Here is a 21,154-nt window from a genome sequence, read left to right on the forward strand (position 1 = left end):
AGGGACAAGCGGAAGAAAATGGATGGATGGGTGTTTGTGCTACACGAAAAAGATTGACTTCTTCTGAAAAAAATTGCAATGCATTTACCATAAACAATATTGGTTGTAGATCTAGACCATATAAAGAACAATTACATTAAATGTAGACGTTTATGGTAAGTACTGTAAATAACATAATTTACACAGAATATATAGTCCTACAGTAGGCACACAAGTGTATAAATTGTGTGTGAATGTTGAATACTGTAGATGAAGGTGAGCTGAAATGGACATAAAATGTGGAATTATGAGAGAAGTGGGAATTTTTACGATATGGAACATTTAATGTTTGAATGTGGGAACATTTTTCTTCATTTTTATTGGGATTTTTTAAATGTGGAATTCCTGGAAAACCAGGAATTGTTGGAATGTAGAAAAAAAAAATAGGCAGAGTTTTGAAAGAGCTGTATATTCTTGTGTTGTATTGTTAAGGTCAGTGCTTTTTTTTAAAGGGAATTGTAGGATGAGGGGAAATTTTTAAAAATGTTGAAACTTTAATTGTTAGTCTGAATGTTCTGAATGAGCTAACTGTTGACATAGTACATTGCTCAGTTAAAATTGTCCATTGATTTTATTTATTTTTTGCATACGATGTGGATTTACGGAAATGATGGGAATTTGGGGGAATGTGTTGGCAAACTTGTCCTGGTTCTGCTTGATTGTGCTTGCACTGGGTTGAAGTGTGGAGGTAGTTTAGAGTCAAAACATTACGGAATAAATATAGTAGGTAATAATTTTTCTACAGAAAAACATGTTTGAATTCAGTTCAGTTCAGTTTGTTTATTTGGGACATGCATACGATACAATGTAATGCATCACATATTTCCAGTTGTACGAAAAGGAGTAGGAAGAAGCTGAGTTTATTTAATCCTACCCCTTTTCATATCATAGCAATTTTATCCCATTTCCTTCTTCTCTGTAACAGAACAGTGAATAAATAAATAATAAATAAATAAATATACCTTAAGTAAAAAAAATTTTTAAATAAAATTAAGTTAACTTCTTCTCATTCCCTTTCAGGCAACACTGGATCATAAATGATACATGATAAATGGGTTGTACTTGTATAGCGCTTTTCTACCTTCAAGATACTCAAAGCGCTTTGACACTACTTCCACATTTACCCATTCACACACACATTCACACACTGATGGAGGGAGCTGCCATGCAAGGCGCTAACCAGCACCCATCAGGAGCAAGGGTGAAGTGTCTTGCTCAGGACACAACGGACATGACGAGGTTGGTACTAGGTGGGGATTGAACCAGGGACCCTCGGGTGCTTACATACTGTACATTACCTTTTGCATTATATTCATTAATATTATTATGTGTTGTCTACCTTGTGCTTTTTATGTCATTGCCTGAAATAAATGAATAAATAAAATCAAATAAAAAATGAAACAAAATACATAAATAATCCTTCTAAAAAAAAAAAAAAAAATCTTAATTATTGCTCTGTGTACTTTGTGAATGACCTTCAACATTGACATACTGTACTACAGCTGGGGCGTCAAACTCGTTTTCATTAAGGGGCGGCTCCCTTCAGAGAGCCACTTGTAACAGTGAATATTTATGACTATTAATGTGTAATCCTCATGATATATTACACAATTGCCTATGTGTTTATTTATTATACTTTTTACCTACAAATTGACAGATAACTTGCTTTAAAATTATAAGTCAGGGGGGGGAAGCATGTATTTAAGCACTTATTTTAATTTTAGGAAAAACAATGTTTGGAATATATAATAATGTGCTATTGTCTGTTGCATCATCAGATGATATTAAAGTTTAAAATACCTACAATTGCATGCAGGACATGCATTTTTCGTCTAAATTTAAACAAAGAATAAAAGCTTTATTAACGCATATTATTTCCAGGTTTTTGCAGGTTTTTATTCACGTGACGAGCCAGACCTCGCCCCCGACCCCTAAATTTGGCACCTGTATACAGAAGCACAAAACAAGCCGTAGCTTTCACTGAGTTTGCATGGAGCGTCTGCCTGAGGGACGACATAATGGCATGGAACAGAACTAGACAGAGAGACACTAGTCATCCAAGGGGGGTCTCGCAGAGGTGGGATCCCTGCAGATTCTGGGTGCAGCCTACTGAGTTTCCCATGACCGTTCATTTACTGAAAGGTCAGAAAGGTTTGCGAAGGCCTGGAGCGCATACACGACAAAGCACACGGAGAGAAAATTGTACAGTGCAACAGAACTTACATCTTAGGCGCTCCTTGTGAAAAATGCCATCAGTTAATATCAGGAGGAATGGAAGCATTTTGTGTTATATTACAACATTGTTGGCATTTAAAAAGGAATCGTAGGTAAATATGTTAATGTGCTTGTGTCTGCTCATGCAAACTGCGGATTATTGGAAGTAGCATGTGGCTTTTGTACAACATAAACCTGGCTTTACTCTTCTGTATCAACTATTGCAGGTGTTTTGTTTGGATTTGGCTACTCCACAGCATGAAAGAGCAACGATCATTCACCTACTAACTCTAAAAGAAACAAGATTCCTGGGCAAAGCAGTGGACGACTTACCGAGACGCAAACACACTGGTAAGAATATATTTTGCTTGAAATATTATTTTTTCGATAGTTTGACATGTTACATGAGATCGGTTCATCGATTGGTCACCAAAATTAAAATCAAATGTATTTCCGACAAACTGTATTTAATGTCAAAGCACAGCACATATTTCCTCCAAGTTGTGGTAAAAGGTTTAGCTATTATTTTGAAATTATAAATTGATTATTAATGTCACATTAATTTGGAGCTTTTATTTGAACCATGAGCCAACACAGAACTTGGTTAAAAAAAAAAAAATCCTTCAGTTATGCTGCTCACTGGTCATGGAATGACATCCAGAAAGATCTGAGGCTACCAGAATTGATCACTTTTAAGTTTAAGTCCATTTTAAAAGATCGACAAACCAGTTCTCTTGGACAATCAACTTGCTTTTAAATTGGATTATTATTTAATCGTTTTAAATTATGTTTGACCTGTTGTGGAATGACTGCTGTTGCTCTGTTGTATTGTCTTGTTGTAATTATTATTGTAACATTGTTTGTGCCGCCCTCTTTGTCAGGTCGCTCTTTAAGAAGAGATTTTAATCTCAATGAGTTTTTACCTGGTTAAATAAAGGAAATTTGATTGTCTTAGCCTATCAACTTGCTTTTAAATTGAATTATTATTTAATCGTTTTAAATTATTTTTGACCTGTTGTGGTATGACTGCTGTTGCTCTGTTGTATTGTCTTGTTGTAATTATTATTGTAACATTGTTTGTACCACCCTCTTTGTCAGGTCGCTCTTTAAGAAGAGATTTTACCTGGTTAAATAAAGGAAATGTGATTGATTGTAAGGTAAAATATTGAAGCCCAGATAGAGGGACACCAATGTGAACACTTTGAGAACTGAAAGACAACTGAAGACCGTGGTGCATACGCAAACATGTCTAAGTGGAGTAAGGTAACAAAAACATCTTAACGTAAAGAACAAATAATTGGCTGTCCACCCCACATAAGACAGGACAGAGGAACAAGACTTTCAGGAGGACAGCGGAAAGTAATACCAGAACATGGATAAAGAAGGACTTACTGCCTTAATAATCAGGAACAGAATAGCTGGTAGCTCAGTCAGTAGGAGGTTCTGGTTCAAAGAAGTTAGATCCGCTGCAGCCGCTGATTGTTAAGTGGTTGCAGGTATGCCTCAATACATCGTCTCACAGGTGGTCTTGAGAATAAACCACAAAGAACAGCGAGTGGAAAAAACCTAAATGCGCCTTCTTTACCAATGCAATAGATGGTAAACAGTGTGCAGGTGCAGTGTTTATGGACTTAACTAAGTATTTAATGCAATTAACCATAAAATTTTAATTACAAATTAGAACGGTATGGTATTATTAGTGTTGGTATTGATCTGGGTACGAAGCCATTTAACCAACCAGAGCGCATACGTCTACATTGCTAAATAAAACTTGCAGCGTACCCCAGGAATCAAAACTGGCACCAAAACTGTTCAATGTGTATATAAACAACATTTGTCAAAATACAAAGAACTTAAAATTAGTCCTATTTGCAGATGACACGACTATGTTTTGTTCAGGACAAAACATACAGAAGCTAATACAACTAATAACAGAAGTCATTAATGAGATGGTTTGACAAAAACAGACTGTCTTTAAATCTCAGTAAAAGTAAAATAATACTATTCGGTAACAGTAGAAGAGAAAGACAAATAGACAATGCAGACATTGACAGGCTCAAATGAATCCAGTTTTTGGGCGTAGTAACAGATAATGAAATCAACTGGACATATTATATAAAAATATAACTACAATATAAGGTGGCAAGAAATACGTCAATAATGAAGAAAGCTAAATATGTTCTGGACCAAAAATCAGTCCATATTCTCGACTGCTCACTTGTGTCACCATATCTGAGTTATTGTGTAAAAGCAAACACTTCATTCACTAACTGTGTTCCAGAAGAGGTCCGTTAGAATAGTACATGATGTTGGATAGATACAAACCCTTTATTTATGGAATCAAAAATATTGAAATTTAATGATTCGGTGCACTTGCTAACAGCTAAAAATATGCACAAAGCAAACTAATACCAGCTTCCCAAGAATGTACAACAATTCTTCTCAACAAAAGAGGAGAAATATAACCTTAGGGCGGGGATTTTTGTTTTAGTATGTTTTGTGTTTGAGGACAAACATGACACAAACATTCCCAATTGTTAGAACTACCACTGTTTAATATGTTTGTGTGTATGCTTCACTGATGAGAGTATTTGGTGAACATGGTTTTGTCCTACTAATTTCGGCATTTCTTGTACTCTCCATAGTGTGGACTGTGACGCAACAGTTTGTTTACATGTAAAAGCTTCCACTCCTTCTTTGTCTCATTTTGTCCACCACAAGTTGTATGCTGTGCGTGAATGCACAAAGGTGCGCTTTGTTGATGTTATTGACTTGTTGGAGTGCTATTCAGGCATATTTGGTCAGTGCATGACCGCAAGCTAATCAATCCTAACATGCTATTTAGACTAGCTGTATGTACATATTGCATCATTATGCCTCATTTGTAGGTATATTTTAATATCCTATACTTGTATCCTTGTTGTATATAATTTAGTTTTGCATGTCTCATGACACTATCTGTATGTAATTTTGGCTGCAGTTCTGATAGTTGTTTGTGTGCCATGTTGTTCCAGACCACAGCAAACATTACCTAGCTTGCCAAAGATTGTAATAAATCTATTAAAAGAAGACAGCCTAATATTTCATCTAACTTGGACACACACATCTATACCTTTGGCCATTAAAAGCCAGTCATTTCCAGGAGTTATCTCACCTTCTGAGTAGCCTCTGATTTACTAATGGTTTCTAATGTTGTAAAAATGTGTAGAATAAATATTACATTTCAACATTTCTGTCAACGAAGATTTGCTTCAGCCTGCGACACATAGTCATTTTGATAGTAGGCTAATATAGACACTTACATCATGTGTTGTCTTCATTATAAGACTTATATATGGTTTTACATTTTTTGCGGCTCCAGACAGATTTGTTTTTTGTATTTTTGGTCCAATATGGCTCTTTCAACATTTTGGGTTGCCGACCCCTGCCTTAGGGCATCGTCTATCATAAAACATGTGCATGCCAGACAGCACAACAAACCTTCAAGCTTACCAGAATATCAATATTTTTTATTTTTTTATTCACTGTTTGTGTTACAGATTAAGCGCAGACAAATGTGTTAGAAATTGCTATGAAACGGAAGGGGGTGGGATTATTTAAACACTGTTTATTCCTACTCTTTTTCTAACATGCAATGTAATGAGAAACTGGAATGTTTTAATTGTATGCTTGTTAGAAATAAAATAATAACTAACCAACCATCTCAGTGGCCTAGTGGTTAGAGTGTCCGCCCTGAGATCGGTAGGTTGTGAGTTCAAACCCCGGCCGAGTCATACCAAAGACTATAAAAATGGGACCCATTACGTCCCTGCTTGGCACTCAGCATCAAGGGTTGGAATTGGGGGTTAAATCACCAAAAATGATTCCCGGGCGCAGCACCGCTGCTGCCCACTGCTCCCCTCACCTCCCAGGGGGTGATCAAGGGGATGGGTCAAATGCAGAGGACAAATTTCGCCACACCTAGTGTGTGTGTGACAATCATTGGGACTTTAACTTTAACCATAACCATACTACGACCGCCACTATAGTTCACCGCTTTTCAAAACAATCAGATGTTTCTGTCAAAATGCACTACTCGCAAAAAAGATCTACCCAACGCTACTGAGCATGCGCATCAACGATACAGTTCTCTCCCAACAAAATAACAATCAAAATGAACCACTTTGTGGAGATTTACCTCGTGTAGACTTTGTCACAAGCACTTTAAATAAGTCATTATTTTATATTATATTTCTTTCATTGTGTCTTCTGACCAGTAAGCATACTGCAAACCGGGGGTCAGCAACCCGCCGCTCTAGTGGCTCCCTGGAAGTTTTTCAAAAATAGATGAAAGTGGGGAAAAAATGGGGGAAAAAAATTATTTTTTGTTTTAATATGTTTTCTGTAGGACAAACATGACACAAACCTTCCTAATTGTTAGAAATCCCACTGTATATATTAAACATGCTTCACTGTTGAGTATTTGGCGAGCCCTGTTTTGTCCTACAAATTTTGGCGGTTTTTGAACTCACCATAGTTTGTTTATATGTACAACGTTCTTCGACGCTGCCTCAGAAAGACGTGTTTTTATGCCACACCTTCTTTGTCTCATTTTGTCCACCAAAGGTTTTATGCTGTGCGTGAGTGCTAATCAGGGATATTTGGTCACTGCATGCCTGCAAGCTAATCGATGCTAACATGCTATTTAGGCTGCATGTGCATATTGCATCATTGCACCTCATATCTGAGGTCATTTAATATCCTTTATTTATGTCCTCTGTGTATTTAATTTATATGTGCATGTTTCATGACACATTATTTGTATGTAGTATTGGCTGCAATTGTGTGCCATGTTGTTCCAGACCACAGCAAACGTTAGCCAGCTTGCAAAGATTGTAATAAATCCATTAGAAGAAGACAGCCTGCCATTTCCTTCAACTTAGACACACAAATCTATACCTTTGGCCATTCTAAGACAGTCATTTTCAGGAGTTATTTCACCCTCCTGAGAAGCCTCCATTTTACTAATGTTTTCCAAAGTTGTAAAATGTGCAGAAATGTCAACATTTCTGTCAACAAAGATGATTTGCGTCAGCCTGTGACACATAGTCATTTTGATAATAGGCTTATATAGCTAATATAGACACTTACACACAGTTAGTGAATGAATCGCACATTTGTAGTTATTTCCCCATATTTCTTACACAATAACTCAGATATGTAACACTAGTGAGCAGTTGAGAATATGAAGTGATTTTTGGTCTCGCACATGTTTTGCTTTATTCATTACATGAGGTTTCCAGTTCATTTTATCATCTATTATTACACCCCAAACATTTTTATTTTACCCTTTCAATATCTACTCCGTCTATTTGTAATTAGGGATGATGTTTGATAAGAAATTATCGAGTTCGAGCCTATTATCGAATCCTCTTATCAAACCGATTCCTTATCGATTCTCTTATCGAGTCCAGATAGGTTGTTGTATATGGAAAAAAACACACAATATTTGGTTTAACAAAAGCTCACTTTTATTATATAACAAAAAAATAAAATCTAATAAATAAATAAATATTGACTGTTACCCCCCCACCCCCCCGCCTAAAAAGATAAAATAAAATAAATAAATATTGACTGTTGTTACCCAAAGTATATTAAGTGGGATTTTTCAGAAAAATAAATATATACAGTAACACAAAAACAACCTGTCTCTGTGATCACTATAGGTGTATAAATAATAATATAGTGTTCAATAAAATCAGTCCCTTGGGCACAAAACTGAAAATAATACAGCTCTCCAAAAAGTGCCCTTCTGCTGCTAACTGTTTGTTATGATGCTTTGACATTTTTGCACTTTATTTCTTTATTGAAAGAAAATTCTATGAAGAGAAAAGTTTTTTGCAAATGTGGTTACAATGCTAAAAAATGAAAAGTTAAAGCTAAAAAAAGAAATACACTTTATTGAGTTAACATTATTTCTTTATAGGGGGAAATATGTTATGAGCTAGAGCAGTGGTTCTCAAATGGGGGTACGCGTACCCCTGGGGGTACTTGAAGGTATGCCAAGGGGTACGTGAGATTTTTTTTAAATGTCTGTCAAAAAGAACTGTTAAAAGAAATGCAACAATGCAATATTCAGTGTTGACAGCCAGATTTTTTGTGGACATGTTCCATAAATATTGATGTTAAAGATTTCTTTTTTTGTGAAGAAATGTTTAGAATTAAGTTCATGAATCCAGATGGATCTCTCTTACAATCCCCAAAGAGGGCACTTTAAGTTGATGATTACTTCTATGTGTAGAAATCTTTATTTATAATTGAATCACTTTTTTATTTTTCAACAAGTTTTTAGTTATTTTTATATCTTTTTTTCCAAATAGTTCAAGAACGACCACAACAAATGAGCAATATTTTGCACTGTTGTACAATTTAATAAATCAGAAACTGATGACATAGTGCTGTATTTTACTTTTGTATCTCTTTTTTTCAACCAAAAATGCTTTGCTCTGATTAGGGGGTACTTGAATTTTAAAACATTTTCAGAGGGGGTACATCACTGAAAAAAGGTTGAGAACCACTGAACTAGGGAATATAACAACTACACTACCCAGCATGCAACGGGAGTGACGAGCATGCGCGGTAGCCCCGAAAAGTGTTGTTGCATGTCGCCACCCGGCAGCTAAGAATGAGGTTATGAGCACGCTGTGAAAGTAAACGTCAAGAACTCAGCCAACACGCCTCGTCTGCATTATTTATAATTAGACAGACAACACATATACAGTGTGATTTTGTTTTGTTTACAAGGAAAGAAAAACAAAAGTTAAAAAAGGGAGATGTATGTTGTATATATATGCATGTGCTGCGGTTGCTTTAAGAACGTTGCGACAGCTGCTGTAAAGGAGGTGCGTTGCTAGCCTGGTTGCTATGTTTCCGGTTGGTCGTAAAAGTGTTGGTCATGTGTTTGTACCCTGCTCAAATCTCTCAGTAAAGTTATTCATTGGATTATACCTTTTGTTTTGAACTTTATTACACCTTGGAGCGCTTTTTCCGGTCCATTGTTTTTCCTGCTGTCCCTATCTGCGCCTAATGACTGAGCTACATGACGTCATTTCTTGTGATGTCCCACGGGGCATTTCTGGTCGGGACGGGATTCGTTCCCAGGGATTCAAATAAAGAACTAACTCTGTTTCTTTACTATAGTGGTCTCGATAACGGGTACCGGTTCTCAAAATGGGATTCGAGTCCGAGGACTCTGTTCTTTTCTTATCGTACAACCGGGAAAATCGGTTTCAAGTATCATCCCTATTTGTAATTGTGTTTGAATTTCTCTTCTACTGTTACTATTAAGTGCTTCAAATAAAAACAATAAAATGACACACAAATTTCTTCACAGTGTGAGGGTTTCACACTCGCGACTTTAGCACTATGACATCAGAGCATGAGTAAATTATCTATTTTTTATCATGTAAAATAGGTTTAAAGGTGTTTTTGACGCCATAGAACTGCCACTGTAGGTACAAAGGCGAATACCCAATGATCGGTCGCTCTTTAAGATAAATTATGTACATAAATACATTACTTCATAAAAATACTGTAGTTGTTTGCAGTACATTTCCATACAATATTTCTTATTTAAGTTAGTTACATGTTAAAATTGTGTTGTTTGTTTGGGGGGGAAGCATCGATTACATTGATGTCAATTCATAATCTAAGATATGAGTGTTTTTAGTTATGACCATGAACCCATTAAGCTCACAAGTTGAAGTACGAATGTACAAAATAAATGTTAAACCATAATTATCCATTTATCTTCAACATCAACATGTTGATGTTTGATTTTAGGTTAGATACTTGAGTTACCCTCAGATAAAATACATTTGGTTAGAATGTTGAAGAACATCCCAGGAATCGCCAAGGCTAAAGCCCACCATTAACTGGAAATTGCTGGAACATCAGTCAGTATGTTTCCATGCACTAAATTAGTCTGATTTCTTCAATTCTTCTTCTTCTATTTTCACACTTACATGTGAAGTACCAGTTTCCATACTACAAGTTATGTTTTCAAATGAATTAACTCTTTTGAAGGGCTCTTTTAAGTGAACGATTAGAATTGGTTTCCAATTGTGAACCGTTCATTTTGGAGTGGTTTTTTTACACATGCAAATTCAGGAACGGCAATTGCCCACTGTGCACATGCATGCCACCTGACTGGTAACTAGACTGGAAAATGAGTCAGATTTAAAGGAAATGTAGCCGCATTTGGATTAACCTTTTTATTTATTTTTTATTTTTTTATAAAAACCTTAATAATATACATACATATAAATGTATAACATAAATATATATATTTTTACATATAGAAATATAGAACAAATGTGTGTGTGTGTGTGTGTGTGTGTGTGTGTGTGTGTGTGTGTGTGTGTGTGTGTGTGTGTGTGTGTGTGTATATAATTCATTGAATGAAAAATACTGAAATTCCACAACATAGTGAATTTGCAAACAGCTAAAATGATACACAAAGCAAACTATAATCTGCTACCCAAGAATATACAACAATTCTTCTCAACAAAAGAGGAGGATTATAATCTTATAGAAAAATGTAATTTAAAATATTTGTACGCACGTACAACACTTAAAACCTTCTGTATATCAGTATGTGGAATGGATTGACACCCAACTCTACATGCCCCTAAAGCTGACCAACACGCCGGATTGTAGTCAGCTGGAGGCGTGTCTTAATGAAATTAAACCATGGATGTCCGCTAACTTCTTGCAACTCAACGCCAAGAAAACGGAAATGCTGATAATCGGTCCTGCTAAACACCGACATTTATTTAATAATACCACCTTAACATTTGACAACCAAACAATTACACAAGGAGAATCAGTAAAGAATCTGGGTATTATCTTCGACCCAACTCTCTCGTTTGAATCACACATTAAGAGTGTTACTAAAACGGCCTTCTTTCATCTCCGTAATATCGCTAAAATTCGTTCTATTTTATCCACTAGCGACGCTGAGATCATTATTCATGCGTTCGTTACGTCTCGTCTCGACTACTGTAACGTATTATTTTCGGGTCTCCCTATGTCTAGCATTAAAAAATTACAGTTGGTACAAAATGCGGCTGCTAGACTTTTGACAAGAACAAGAAAGTTTGATCATATTACGCCTATACTGGCTCACCTGCACTGGCTTCCTGTGCACTTAAGATGTGACTTTAAGGTTTTACTACTTACGTATAAAATACTACACGGTCTAGCTCCGTCCTATCTCGTCGATTGCATTGTACCATATGTCCCGGCAAGAAATCTGCGTTCAAAGAACTCCGGCTTATTAGTGATTCCCAGAGCCCAAAAAAAGTCTGCGGGCTATAGAGCGTTTTCTATTCGGGCTCCAGTACTATGGAATGCCCTCCCGGTAACAATTAGAGATGCTACCTCAGTAGAAGCATTTAAGTCCCATCTTAAAACTCATTTGTATACTCTAGCCTTTAAATAGCCCCCCTGTTAGACCAGTTGATCTGCCGTTTCTTTTCTTTTCTCCTCTGCTCCCCTTTTCCTTGAGGGGGGGGGGGCACAGGTCCGGTGGCCATGGATGAAGTGCTGGCTGTCCAGAGTCGGGACCCGGGGTGGACCGCTCGCCTGTGCATCGGCTGGGAACATCTCTGCGCTGCTGACCCGTCTCCGCTCGGGATGGTGTCCTGCTGGCCCCACTATGGACTGGACTCTTACTATTATGTTGGATCCACTATGGACTGGACTCTCACAATATTATGTCAGACCCACTCGACATCCATTGCTTTCGGTCTCCCCTAGAGGGGGGGGGGGGGGGGGGGGGTTACCCACATATGCGGTCCTCTCCAAGGTTTCTCATAGTCATTCACATCGACGTCCCACTGGGGTGAGTTTTTCCTTGCCCGTATGTGGGCTTTGTACCGAGGATGTCGTTGTGGCTTGTGCAGCCCTTTGAGACACTTGTGATTTAGGGCTATATAAATAAAGATTGATTGATTGATTGATTGATTGATTAAGCAAAGAAATCAAGCAATGCACTAATATGATCCACTTCAAGAAACTCTTCAAACTTAAAGTGTTTACAAAGTACAAAGAAGAAGAACAATGATAAACGTTCTGAATGTATTTCATCCATCCATTAATTTTCTAGATAATCTTACTCATCTCACCATATGAAATATAACATACTTCACCAGTTATTTATATATATATTTATTTTTTATTGTTATTAATTATGGAGTATATTGTGAAACTGCCATTACACATTATGTCGACCACGAGAATGTGTTTTAAATGTAGAAAAAAAAAGGAAAATATGACCCTGTTAAGACATCTTATTTTGAGCCTAATTATTTGAGGAATCAGACTATTTTAGTGCATGGAAGCATACAGAGTGTTACTGTCAGTGGTGAAGACAGTTTTACATCACCATAGACTGAGAGGATGCTGACCTAAAACCTGATCCAAAATCGATACTTTTAAGCACCTCTGTAATTTACAGTTGCCCTGAATAATAAGCCAATATCTTTGGGGTAAAGGTTTTCTTGTCCAATGAGGGGAAGATGAGACAAGGAAGGAAGAGTCAATGTAATGAAAACACTGTAGCAACTGTCAATCATGGTATGACAAGCAGCAATCTCTGGTGCTGTTTTGTAGCCTGCAGTACTGGTGCACAGCACACAATGGGTTAAATCATCAACCAGGAGGACTGCGACCAAATTATTCAAATGTACTGTACCTCCGATTAAGGTCTAGATCAGGGGTCTCCAAACTATCCGGCCCGCCAGCAAATTCCGGCCCACGGAAAGTCCCGAGTTAAAGAAAAAAATTATATATATATATATATATATATATATATGTATTAGGGATGTCCCTATCCAGGTTTTTGCACTTCCGATCCGATACCGATATTGTTATTGTATTTCCGATCCGATACCGATACTGACCGATACCGATACTGACCGATACTGGCCTATCCGAGCATGTATTAAAGTTTAAAGTTATTTAGCCTACTTAGTTGTCAGAATCATGTTGAAAAGGGTTTTAACACTCTTGATAACAACTAGCCAGCTGAATTAGGTGAGTTTGAATAATACACAATGGTTGGTAACAAGAAACTGACCTGTTTATTCAAGGATAAACACAAAATAGACCAAATTATACATGACGAACAGAAATGGCATCATTGAACTAGGGCTGGGCGATATGGCCTTTTTTTAATATTGCGATATTTTAAGGCCATATTGCGATACACAATATACCTGTATATCTCGATATTTTCCTTTAGCCTTGAATGAACACTTGATGCATGTAATCACAGCAGTATGATGATTCTATGTGTTTTGATTGATTGATTGAGACTTTTATTAGTAGGTTGCACAGTGAAGTACATATTCCATACAATTGACCACTAAATGGTAACACCCGAATAAGTTTTTCAACTTGTTTAAGTCGGGGTCCACTTAAATTGATTCATGATACAGATATATACTATCAGATATATACTATTATCATAATACAGTCATCACACAAGATAATCACATTGAATTATTTACATTATTTATAATCCAGGGTGTGGAGGGGGGCGCCGGATGTAAGTGTCAAAAAGACAGCCAAAAGAGTTTGATATGAGAATAAATCTAAAGTTAAAATATAGGGTAGAAATGCACCCATTTGCTGGAAATGTAGTCTTGATTTTCTAAATTTTCTTTCAAGGCTTGCATGTCTACATTAAAACATTCTTCTTCATACTGCATTAATACATGCTGCTTTTAAACTTTCATGCAGAGAAGGAAATCACAACTAAAAAAAATTCACACATTTTTTCATACGGTGTTGATGTGGAAATTTTTGCCTCGGCATTTTGATGGTGTGGGCGTGTGGCACCGAATGGAGATAAGCGTCTCGACAGACGTCACAATATTTGAACAATGATGACGAAAACTGTTTTCTCTGTCGTGTCCGTGTGTCGAAAATTGTTATGCGCTTATTTTTTTATTTGATGTTGTGCGTGGCATAGATTTGCTATGCGCAGAGGACGCTTGAGCATTGCACAGGCGCGCACCTTAGAGGGATTGTTGCTCGCACGGCTGCGCTAGCATCACAGCTAACGTTAGCCATGCTGCTACCTCTCTGCTCGGGGAGGACGTATACGTATGTGACGTATGACGTGACAGTATGTGACGTGTGTAAGAAGGTGCACTTGCTGTCTATGAGAGGGAGACACAGGAAAGAGTGAGAAGAGCCTGTCATGTAATGCCAGCAGCTAAAAGCAACTGCGTGAGAATTCACAGACGTATGGATGTGTTGAAGGTGTGCTGGAAAATGCGGAACGGAAATTACGGAGCAGCAGAAAAGTGGAATGTATTATTTAAATAGGTGCGTTGGAAAACACGGACCGGAGTTTTTTTTAAACTGGATCTGGATCGGCATTTTCCCATGCCTTGCCGATACGCAATTTTTGGCAAATATCGGCAGCCGATCCGATCCAAATATCGGATCGGGACATCCCTAATATGTATGTGTGTGTGTATATATATATATATATATATATATATATATATAATTTTTTTAAATTATTATTATATTTTTTTTTTAATCTGTTTTTTCTCATCCATTTTCTACTGCTTGTTACTCTTGGTGTCTCCTATCCGCTCAGGCAAATTATTTTGTCTAAAAATGCATTTTCCCATCAATAACGTGACATCATCGCGCTCGGAATATATATATATATATATATATATATATATATATATATATATATATATATATATATATATATATATATATAGTCAAGATTTCTGTGGTTTATCCATTATACAGTGCTCAATACTACTATACGTTAGGTCAGGAAAAAACACTGAGACTATTTCATTCCTACAAGCCTGTTTCGCAGGTTTCCCTGCTCTTCAGGGGATTTTTATCATATATATATTATAAACACAGAGGCTATTTCATCCCTACAAGCCTGTTTTCGCATATATATATATATATATATATATATATATATATATATATATATATATATATATATATATATATATATATATAAAAACTTGGACACAATGGTGTGTTAAAGGAACAATGATCCGAAGCACACATCAAAGCTAGTTTTAGAGTTGCCAAAGAAGTCTAACATTGAAGAGGAACTGCACTTTTTGGGGAATTTTGCCTATCTTTCACAATCATTATGAGAGACAGACTTAATTTTTTCAATACATTCTAAATCATAAACAAACTTAAATAAAAGTCCACTTACAATGGAGACAATGGGAGGTCCTCTTTTCCACCCATAAAGTCCTGTTAAAAAACATCCAAAAAGTGCCAACAATACTTCATTTACATTTTCTGACCTGATTTTAACCAAGTATTAGTGATATTGTTATTATAAGCGCTAAGGCAGACAAACTATTTTTGGCGGCGCATTGTCACAGACTAACTAGCTTGTGTTGAGCTGCTTTTTCTCTCCGCGGACTTCGTGAAAGTTAATTCTCGATCATAGATAATGCCTCTCACCTGGACTTTACAAGGGTGAGGACATAATCCGACAAGTTGGTCAACTTTGGCATCCGATTTAGACCCCCAAATGGCTGGAAAGACCCGAAAAGATGTTTGGGTTCACCCCCTTTTTTGTTTGTGAGGATTATTAGTCATTCGTCATCTAAACGAGAGTATAACATCCTAACAGGTTGAAAGGGAAGCGATCGCCACGCTGGCATCGATTGGTTTAGCCCAGGGTTCAGCAACCTAAAACGTTGAAAGAGCCATATTGGACCAAATTTGCAAAAACGAATCTGTCTGGAGCCACAAAAAATTAAAAGCCGTATATAAATCTTATAATGAAGGCAACACATGATGTAAGTGTCTATATTAGCTATAATAGCCTTCTATCAAAATGACTGTGTCGCAGGCTGAAGCAAATCTTTGTTGACAGAAATGTTTAAATGTAATATTTATTCTACACATTTTTACAACATTAGAAACAATTTGTAAATCAGAGGCTACTCAGAAGGTGAGATAACGCCTGGAAAGCTAGGTAATGTTTGCTGTGGTCTGGAACAACATGGCACACAAACAACTATCAGAAATGCAGCCAATATTACATACAGATAATGTGTCATGAGACATGCAAAACTAAATTATATACAAAGAGGATAAAAGTAAAGGAAATTCAAATATACCTACAAATGAGGCATAATGATGCAATATGTAGATACAGCTATCCTAAATATGAATGAATGAATGGGTTGTACTTGTATAGCGCTTTTCTACCTTCAAGGTACTCAAAGTGCTTTGATAGTATTTCCACATTCACCCATTCACACACACATTCACACACTGATGGCGGGAGCTGCCAAGCAAGGCGCTAACCAGCACCCATCAGGAGCAAGGGTGAAGTGTCTTGCCCAAGGACACAACGGACGTGACGAGGATGGTAGAAGGTGGGGTTGAACCCCAGTAACCAGCAACCCTCCGATTGCTGGCACGGCCACTCTACCAACTTCGCCACGCCGTCCCAAATAGCATATTAGCATCGATTAGCTTGCATTCATGCAGTGACCAAATATGCCTGATTAGCACTCCAACAAGTCAATAACATCAACAAAGCTCACCTTTGTGCATTTACGCACAGTATAAAACGTTTGGTGGACAAAACGGGACAAAGAAGGAGTGGAAGATTTTACATCTAAGCAAACTGTTGCTGTGGTGAGTTCAAGAACCGCCGAAATTAGTAGGACAAAACTATGTTCACCAAATACTCTCATCAGTGAAGCATACACACAAACATATTAAACAGTGGTAGTTCTAACAATTGGGAAAGTTTGTGTTATGTTTGTCCTCAAACAAAAAACATACTAAAACAAAACATTTATTTTTCCCCCATTTATTTCAATTTTCAATCATTTTTAAAAAATGCTCCAGGGACCCACTAGGGCGGCACCAAAGAGCCGCGGGTTGCTGACCCCCGGTTTAGCCTATCGTCATAGCTGTATTCGATGGAATTTATTGATATTTTATTGACTATTTTTTATTCTCACGGTAGTAAAAATACAGTACAAAGTGCTTCCCTTGACAGCTCAATAAGGAATGCTTACTTGTGTCTCCAAAATACTGGACCGTTCAGTTTTTTAAAGGACTGTTGGCAACCCTAACCATGACCTGTTCGGTAATTGCATTGGTCTTATACTAGGAAGCTCAATTTATTGGTGGCATATAAAGCTATATATAAACTAGCCGCGGAAAAAAAGTAGTGGCTTATAGATTGGAAATCACTTTATATGTATTCGATCAATTCATACAAAACCGGCTATGTAAATATCAATCAGGCTTTCCACCTTAAAATTGCTATGGAAAGTCTGACTTCACATATTTGACACAACAGCAAAAATGCTGATAAGGCACTTAAATGTCATTTTTTAAAATAACTTTCAATATATATCCCTTTTAAATGTGAGATACTTTTAAATGGCTGTGAATTCGTACAGGTCAAAGTGGCTGTATAAACTCCAACAAAGTGTTAAATTAGAAATAAATAGATAAAAGATGATTTGTGGAACTTATCAATTATTGACAATATCAAGGTTTGTGGCCATGATTGCCCTATTTGTTTACTATTATTTTGGGTGTATTAGGTAGTTGTAAATCTTAGTGTGTGTGTGAGCGTATTCATTCATATGCATTTCAGAACCCCCTCTGGTGCTTATTTGTCGACTCTATGATGGAGCATACAGCTGCATCTCAAGACAAACTAGGCCAACAACGTCTCTGTAGAGATAGGACTACTGGCATTTGTCACCCGTTGTACAAACCTCTCAAGACTTGTCCTGTTGTGAACTCTCAGGAGTGAATATCTTGCTTCTGCTTTTGTGACCTGTGTTTCTTTTTTTTTTCCTTTTACTTGCTATATCCAATCCTAAAATGACCAAATTGTGTTGGATGTAACTTCACTTGGTCATTTACTGAGGGCAAAATATTAGCGAAGGTACTTCTAGTAGAGTGCGGTAGTCAGCAACCTGCAGAGGTGGGTAGTAACGCGCTACATTTACTCCGTTACATCTACTTGAGTAACTTTTGGGATAAATTGTACTTCTAAGAGTAGTTTTAATGCAACATACTTTTACTTTTACTTAAGTATATTTATAGAGAAGGAACGCTACTTTTACTCCGCTCCTTTTATCTACATTCAGCTCGCTACTCGCTACTAATTTTTATCGATCTGTTAATGCACGCTTTGTTTGTTTTGGTCTGTCAGACAGACCTTCAAAGTGCCTGCCTTACTGGTGACGTTTCACTTTGTTCCACCAATCAGATGCAGTCACTGGTGACGTTGGACCAATCAAACAGAGCCAGGTGGTCACATGACCTGACTTAAACAAGTTGAAAAACTTATTGGGGTGTTACCATTTAGTGGTCAATTGTACGGAATATGTACTGTACTGTGCAATCTACTAATAAAAGTTTCAATCAATCAATCAAAAGTGTGAAGGAAAAAAGATACTTTTTTATTTCAACCGTACATCCCGTCAAAAGCCTAAAGACTGACCGCATATGAGGACGTTCCTGTCTTCACAATAAAAGTGCCGCTCCATCGCGCCTGCGCTTTCAAAACAAGAGTCTCCGAAAGCCAGCGCAAACAAGCTAGCAAGCTACGGAGTTTGACGCCAATATATTTCTTGTAAAGTGTATAAAAACGAATATGGAAGCTGGACAAATAAAATGCCAAAAACCCACCACTTTCATGTGGTATTAGACAGAAAGGAGGAACTTTTCTTCTCCATTTGAAAACGTGGACGTTATCATCACTACTGTCTGATGACAATCAACGCAAGTCATCAGAATCAGGTAATACACCAACTTATATTCTTGTCTTCATGAAAGAAAGGAATCTATATGTTAAATATGCATGTATATTCATTAAAACACCTTTAACATGTAAACAAAAACAGCTAAATAAATACATATAAATTATATACTGTATATATCAATGTATATATATATATATATATATATATATATATATATATATGAGTGTGTATGTTACTCATCAGTTATATATGAGTGTGTATGTTACTCATCAGTTACTCAGTACTTGAGTAGTTTTTTCACAACATACTTTTTACTTTTACTCAAGTAAATATTCGGGTGACTACTCCTTACTTTTACTTGAGTAATAAATCTCTAAAGTAACAGTACTCTTACTTGAGTACAATTTCTGGCTACTCTACCCACCTCTGGCAACCTGCGGCTCTTTAATGCCGCCCGAGTGGCTCCCTGGAGCATTTTTGAAAAAGGATTGAAAATGGAAAAAGATGTGGGGAAAAAAATATAAATGTATTGTTTTAGTATGTTTTTTGTTTGAGGACAAACATGACACAAACCTTCCCAATTGTTAGAAAACCCGCTGTTTAATATGTTTGTGTGTATGCTTCACTGATGAGAGTATTTGGTGAACATCGTTTTGTCCGACTAATTTTGGCGGTTCTTGAACTCACCTTAGAGGCGGTATAGCTCGGTTGGTAGAGCAACTTGAGGGTTCCAGGTTCGATCCCCGCTTCCGCCATCCTAGTCACTGCCGTTGTGTCCTTGGGCAAGACACTTTACCCACCTGCTACCAGTGCCACCCACACTGGTTTAAATGTAACTTAGATATTGGGTTTCACTTTGTAAAAGCGCTTTGAGTCACTAAAGAAAAAGCGCTATATAAATATAATTAACTTCAATTCAATTCACTTCATAGTGTGGACTGTGACGCAACAGTTTGTTCCATCCATCCATTCATCCATCCATCTTCTTCCGCTAATCCGAGGTCGGGTCGCGGGGGCAGCAGCCTAAGCAGGGAAGCCCAGATTTCCCTCTCCCCAGCCACTTCGTCCAGCTCTTCCCGGGGGATCCCGAGGCGTTCCCAGGCCAGCCGGGAGACATAGTCTTCCCAACGTGTCCTGGTTCTTCCCCGTGGCCTCCTACCGGTCGGACGTGCCCTAAACACCTCCCTAGGGAGGCGTTCGGGTGACATCCTGACCAGATGCCCGAACCACCTCATCTGGGTCCTCTCGATGTGGAGGAACAGCGGCTTTACTTTGAGCTCCTCCCGGATAGCAAAGCTTCTCACCCTATCTCTAAGGGAGAGCCCCGCCACCCGGCGGAGGAAACTCATTTCGGCCGCTTGTACCCGTGATCTTGTCCTTCCGGTCATAACCCAAAGTTCATGACCATAGGTGAGGATGGGAACGTAGATCGACCGGTAAATTGAGAGCTTTGCCTTCCGGCTCAGCTTCTTCTTCACCACAACAGATCGATACAGCGTCCGCATTACTAAAGACGCCGCACCGATCCGCCTGTCGATCTCACGATCCACTCTTCCCTCACTCGTGAACAAGACTCAACAGTTTGTTTTACATGTAAAATCTCCCACTCCTCCTTTGTCTTTTTTTGTCCACCAAAAGTTTCATACTGTGCGCGGTGAGCTTTGTTGATGTTATTGACTTGTTGGAGTGCTAATCAGGAATATTTGGTCAGTGCAGGACTGCGAGCTAATCGATGCTTGCAGTTGTGACTTGTGCGGCCCTTTGAGACACTTGTGATTAAGGGCTAAATAAATAATCTTTGATTGATTGATTCATTCAATGCTAACATGCTATTTAGGTTAGCTGTATATACATATTGCATCATTATGCCTCATTTGTAGGTATATATCAGCTCATTTAATATCCTTTACTCTGATTTTCTTTGCATATAATTTATATATAGATATACATTATCTGTATGTAATATTGGCTGCATTTCAGATTGTTGTGTGTGTGTGCCATGTTGTTCCAGACCACAGCAAACATTACCTAGCTTGCCAAAGATTGTAATAAATCTATTAAAAGACAGCCTGCCGTTTCCTTTAACTTGGACACACACA

General features: G+C 37.5%; 1 protein-coding gene across 2 annotated transcripts in view; it reads left to right on the forward strand.

Annotated features, from left to right (window-relative positions):
- Positions 1-21,154, forward strand: part of tenm3 (teneurin transmembrane protein 3) — an 822,859-nt gene that overhangs the window by 34,761 nt on the left and 766,944 nt on the right. The window contains exons 2-3 of one of the 2 annotated variants that reach the window (XM_061988364.1): positions 1,060-1,278; positions 2,481-2,604. The gene's annotated coding sequence lies outside the window, so the exon portion shown is untranslated. Of the gene's footprint in view, positions 1-1,059; positions 1,279-2,085; positions 2,367-2,480; positions 2,605-21,154 lie in introns of those variants that run through there. The other variant, XM_061988365.1, reaches the window with a different exon arrangement.

This window comes from Nerophis lumbriciformis, linkage group LG27 (genome assembly GCF_033978685.3).
Source record: "Nerophis lumbriciformis linkage group LG27, RoL_Nlum_v2.1, whole genome shotgun sequence".
Classification (NCBI taxonomy): domain Eukaryota; kingdom Metazoa; phylum Chordata; class Actinopteri; order Syngnathiformes; family Syngnathidae; genus Nerophis; species Nerophis lumbriciformis.